Source organism: Schistocerca americana, chromosome X (genome assembly GCF_021461395.2).
Source record: "Schistocerca americana isolate TAMUIC-IGC-003095 chromosome X, iqSchAmer2.1, whole genome shotgun sequence".
NCBI classification, from domain to species: Eukaryota; Metazoa; Arthropoda; class Insecta; order Orthoptera; family Acrididae; genus Schistocerca; species Schistocerca americana.
The window spans coordinates 220538054-220544446 of NC_060130.1; positions in this window are offsets into that span (position 1 = coordinate 220538054).

A 6393-nucleotide genomic window follows, 5' to 3' on the forward strand; every position below is an offset into this window, starting at 1 on the left:
CTCGTTGTCATTGTCGTCGATTCTGTCTCCCATTCTCACTGGCTCTGTCCTACTCCTCCTTTCTCCTCCTCTTTATTGCTCTCTCAGAGACACCGTCTCTTTCACTCTTTCCCTACCACTGTTAGTTATGTCTCACTGCCACTGTGTCCCTCTCTTTTTCACTCACTGCCATTATCTCCTTCGGCGTTTCTATAACACAATCACTGTCTATTATCTTCCAGTATTTGTTAGTTTTCCGCCACTTTCCCACTGCCACAGTCTCCTTCTCTCACAGCGTAAAAAACCCGAATATGCTTGCATTCCAAAATTTTTAAAGTGCTGAGGAAGGTAGAATGAGGCAGCTGTTACCACACTTTTCAATCAGAGTCTTTTAAACAGGAGCATATTCACCTCTTTTGTACTCTGATAGGAGCATTTTCCCACTGGTTCCCTTCTTTTCCCTGCTACAGCAATGCATGTCACTCATATGAAAAGATCTTTATGGGTCACTAAAATTTGATTGTTTACTTTTGTGAAATTCAAGTAACGTAAAACTATGTATAATTTTACATCTCGTACCGGATTTTATGTGTACAAAAACTTTGCATATGCTTCAGTACTACAAGAAAATGGGGATCCCAAAACCAGATCCCGGAGACACTTTCGGAATATTTCTCCGTGCTACGTCACTCTATGAACCATGTTTTCGCTTCTTATTGGATTTTATGTGCGTATTTTAAGTCTAGAATCAGGGTAACTTTGAACCTCTTTATCTCGGAAACAGATAAAGAAATCAAGAAAATTTTCGGTGTGGTCTGAGATCGGGATCTTAGGAATAGATAGTAAAAATTACAACCATTTGCTGTGCGTACCCGTCTTGGAATCCACAGATCACATCTAATGCAAAAAGAACCCACCGATTTGCTCCATTTGCCTAATCTGGAGGAAGTGTCTAATATTCAAACTTTGACCGTGTGGTATAGGATAGTTACAGTCATACAATCCCCCTGCTGGGTATACAAATGGTCCCCAGCCCGAGGGCTATCCAGAACAGCTGACCCTACCTTTCCATCACCAACACAGACCGGCGTATGAGCCCCGGAAAGATCCAGTTTTTATGCGCGGCATTTTGGAACTTATTAGGTAACGCATCCTGGCGCATACGATACGTTCTCGAGGAATATTCTGTGGCAATGTGTAAACACTTCTAGGCAGCCACGAATTGCGTGTCCATGCTAAGCATTATCTACTGTACTTGACTGTAAATTTTATGTGTTATTTTATTACTTGATTTGCAGTGGTATGCGAATGCCTTTATTTTGGCAGTCTTTTGACATACTGAAATTTTCAGAGAATTTTCCAGAACAAATTCCGAAATTTTGTTCACCGTTGTTCACCGTGTTTAGTGTCGAAATCTAACCGAATGGGATCCAAAATGACAGTGTTTATAAGTGCAGTAGTAGTGTGGGTGCTGTCTGGATTCCGGTGGTAATAACCTCTGGACCGGTGCAAAGGCCGGGGGCGAGTATCGCGTTACGATCGCGCCGCACCTCTCCTCAAAGCCGTCTTTCATGCTGAGGCCCAGCTAAGCGCAAAAACAAACTTCCCGGGCAGCGCGCGGCCGTCTCACATCGCCCTAAAGAACTAAATTACGTCTAAGATTAACATCTTTTGCGTTAACGCGCAGTGCTCCATGACAGTCGGAGCCCAATGGAGCCAGCGCTGATGCCGAGCCACCGTTCGACACACTCATTACAACACGTTCCATCACCGTAGGCAGGTCGACAGAAATATGGCCATTAAAACAAGCAGCCATGTACTACACGAAGAGGTAACAGCTTCGATTTCACCTCAGTGGTCTGTGAGCGAAAACAAATATTTTATCCGCAGCGTGTCAGGATGCAACTAATGTCTAATACATCAAATTATACAAGGTAAAACTGACGATGCTGGGCGCGAAAGGAGTGTGGTGTTGTCCGATATTAGAGAATCGACAGGTATTGGAAATAACAAGGTGACAGAGTTGAAATTACCTTCGTGAACTGTTAACTTTCCCGGGACTAGACAACTGCAAGTGAAAAAGACCATGTGACTATCGTAGATTCTTAAATTAATTTCACGATTCTCATGCAAAACTTTAAAAGTTAAATACTCATAAAATAATCAATCGTCAGAAATATTAGCAATAAACATACTTTTCTTTCTCTTTCCTTACGGATGGTTTAAGTATGTAAAGAAACGTCCTCTATGGTTCTGTACGTTATTTTTCTGTATGTGTGAGATGAGCACTAGTAACCAAAAATGTGGAAGATATCAGATACAGTCTTTCACAGAGCAGTTTACATCCCACATGTTTTATTCTTTCTGATTGTTCCCTATTTAGTTCGTGTCTTTTCATATAATTATTGTCAGGTGGCATAGTGTGAATCTGAATGACTTGTGAGGGTCGTTGGCGCCAGCAGTAACGACACTACGACGTGAGGAAATGTGGCGTCGCTGCAGGAGAGTCTTTAAGAACAACGCTCATCCAGTATGAGTGAACTGAGGAAGCTATCACAAGTTATTAGTACCAAAGGAAAATTGCTTTCAGGGAGCATATCAGCGAGGGAAAATTAAGAAAATTTTACATAGAACTGTGTATGGTAGCGTATATAGTACACTACAAGCAAAGAAGGACATTTTAAAAATGTTTTGTGTCACGTCTATGCAAAATCCTACAGCTATGCGAGAATAATTGTAAAATTTTACCAAACGAAAATCTTGTCATAACGATAAGAATAAGTGTGCGCATTAGAAATCGACAGAACTTAGCCTCAGAGTATTTAATAACGGGAAGAATATTCGTCGGAGAAAAACTGAAATGAATGTCATGTGAGACATAAAATCGGCTGCGTAGTGTGTGATGCAAACCGTGTTACGACTTGGCATTTTTCATGTACAGAGAGTTTTGTGAGAGATGGAAGTCTACTTAATTCCCTGAAGACCCAAAGATTTTGGATTAATACACAGACTACTAAAAAATTATAACGACATTACTTGACCACCCATTAATGTTTCAATACAGCTTCCTACAGAAATGTAAGTACTACCGTAAATTCAAATAGACTCCCTCACCTGACAGGCGCTGTGCGAAATTAGAGCTTTCGTTTCAGTTTCCTAGGCTTCAATCAATCTGCCACTGTTGCTTAAATAACCTTCCTTAATACATATAAGATCCATCTACAACACAGAAGAGATACCGACAGACATCCAGAAATGCATCACTGTTCCTATGCCAAAGAAGGCAGCAGCCACAGAATAAGTGTGCGCATTAGAAATCGACAGAACTTAGCCTCAGAGTATTTAATAACGGGAAGAATATTCGTCGGAGAAAAACTGAAATGAATGTCATGTGAGACATAAAATCGGCTGCGTAGTGTGTGATGCAAACCGTGTTACGACTTGGCATTTTTCATGTACAGAGAGTTTTGTGAGAGATGGAAGTCTACTTAATTCCCTGAAGACCCAAAGATTTTGGATTAATACACAGACTACTAAAAAATTATAACGACATTACTTGACCACCCATTAATGTTTCAATACAGCTTCCTACAGAAATGTAAGTACTACCGTAAATTCAAATAGACTCCCTCACCTGACAGGCGCTGTGCGAAATTAGAGCTTTCGTTTCAGTTTCCTAGGCTTCAATCAATCTGCCACTGTTGCTTAAATAACCTTCCTTAATACATATAAGATCCATCTACAACACAGAAGAGATACCGACAGACATCCAGAAATGCATCACTGTTCCTATGCCAAAGAAGGCAGCAGCCACAAAATGTAAACAGTATCGTACTTTAAGCCTAATATGACAAGCATGAAAAATTCTCATAAAAATTATTCTGAAGAGAATTGAAGAGAAGTTGAAGGATTTGCTGAATGAAGATCAGTTTGGTTTCAGAAGGAGACTGGGAACAAGAGAAGTGAGTCTGGCAATGTGACTCCTTATCGAAAACCAATTACAGAAAGATAAACCTACTTATGTTGCCTTTGTAGAGCTGGAAAAGGTATTTGATAACGTTATATGGCAAGAGATGTTCAGAGTGCTGGGGAAAAGTGGAATGAAGTACAAAGACAACCGTGTGATACTCAGTTTCTGTAAAAATGAGGTGGCAGTGCCTAGGAATTACCACCAGTAACAAGAAGTAAATATTAGAAAAGGGGTAAGACATGGATGTGCTCTCTGTCCTCTTATATTCAACGCTTACATCCAGGAAGCTATAGAGCAAGTTCGAGAAACTACAGAGGTGGGGATCAAAATTAATGGTCAGAAGATAGACATGCTATGTTATGCAGATGATATTGCTATAGTCACGGAGACAAAAGAAGATCTAGAGGAAGTATTCAGAACAATGGAAAGGATTCTATGTAGACTGAATGGAATAAAAATGAACAAGAAAAAGACTAAAGTGATGGTATGCAGTATGGAAGCAGAATATGAGCCTCTGAGAATAAGAATTGGAAAAGAGGAGCTGGAAGTGATAGAGAAATTTACCTACCTGGGAAGCAAAATCACAAGGGATGGTAGAAGCCGGAAAGAAATTTGGAGCAGAATACAACAGGCCAGAATTGCATTTAATCTGAGGAGGAACTTACTCATCAGCAAAATATGGAAACATATCACGAAAGCTTTCGTTTGAGTGTGGCCCTATACGGATGTGAAACTTGGCCAATGGGATGAGAAGAGAGAAGACGGCTAGAGGCCCTGGAGATGTGGCGCTATAAAAGGATGATGAAGATCAGCTGGAGAGACAAAGTAACAAATGAAGAGGTGCTTAGAAGAGTACAGGAAACAGAATCTCTGTGGAGGCACATCCAAACAAGAAGAGCCAAACTTGTAGGGCACATCCTAAGAAACAACTTCATTGGAACAGTAGCAGAAGGAGCTACTGAGGGAAGGAATCGGCAGGGGCGACCAAGGATATCATACATGCAACAGATCATGAATGACGTTGGATGTAACACGTACATGGAAATAGAGACGAAGGCAGCCAGAGGAGTGGAATGACGCTCTGCTGCAAGCCAACCTCAGGATTGAACACTAGAAGAAGAAGAAAAAGAAGAATACATATAATCTGACCACAAATGTGACTTAGTTAATTGCGTGTCAGTGAGTTATTTCTTTTACTTTGTGACCAATTCCAATATACTTAGCCCTTTAATACGATGAAGCAACGAAAGTTCCAGTAGATAACACAAATATAAAATATTTGACACAGAATGTCTACGCAAGATTTGAATGAAACCATATGGTATTATCCCCCTTCCCCTCTCCCCTACACCCCCACAAGTACGCGCAGATACATAGGTATATGGGGTTAGAAAGAACAAATACTATAAGTAAACCATGGCCACAGTATATAAATCTGGATTGGAAGCGATCAAAAGGTTTCCATCTGAAGGTCACAATAACCATTTGCGTACATGTCGGTGCTTATATACCCACATCGGAGTCGCGCTGGATTGCATACACACTGCAGCAACACATTCAAACGGAAACTTTTTGATCGCCTTTATGCTATATTTGCATATTTTATATATACGCAGTATACCTCTGAGAAATGGTATATGTTTGAGAACAGCTGGCAAAACTTATAGCACAAAAATTACATACTTACATTGTTTTCACATAAAACGAAGTATTTTAATGATAAAGCATATTTATTGCATGTTTCCCCATTTTTCTATAACAAACAGCAAATATTACATACCTGAGGAGCGCTTTCAATGACTGACCTTTAACTGTACGTGATATGGCCTACATAGTCTGGTTTCTTTTTTCCTGAGCGCCACACACGAGTTCATGGGCCTCGCGCAGCAAAGCGAGGATATGCCAGTATCTCGACGCAATAAATTTCGTAGTACGTCTAATTCAAGAATGCCGATCGATTTTCGATACTTGTCGCGTGTCACGAGTCACAGAGGTTGTGTTGAGTCTCGCTCCTGAAGCACCTCGCACTGTGCACAGTTTTTAGCTTTAAACACGATCACTGCTTGCACTAAACATCTACGCCAGGACGGTGGCAATAAATTGTATACACTAACCTTCTAAGTGAGTCAGTCTATGTTAGTGAAAAACGTATCAAAATCACTAAAACAGTTCGCGAGATCCAGACAGAAAAACGCGCCGGGGAACTTTAATTTATAATATAAAGTGATAATGTTTGTAAGTACTGATTTCACCTTGCCTAAAATGCTAATAAAACTCTCTTACAGACGCAACGAATATGCGGTGAAAAATCCGTATGTGTTCGGTACTGATGGAACAGTCAAATTTTACACGCTATGTGACAATTTTTTCGATTTAAATCAACGTTGAAAAGGGCTCGGCACCTTCAAGGGCAAAAGCAAAGAGTTCGTCAAATCAGTGGCAAT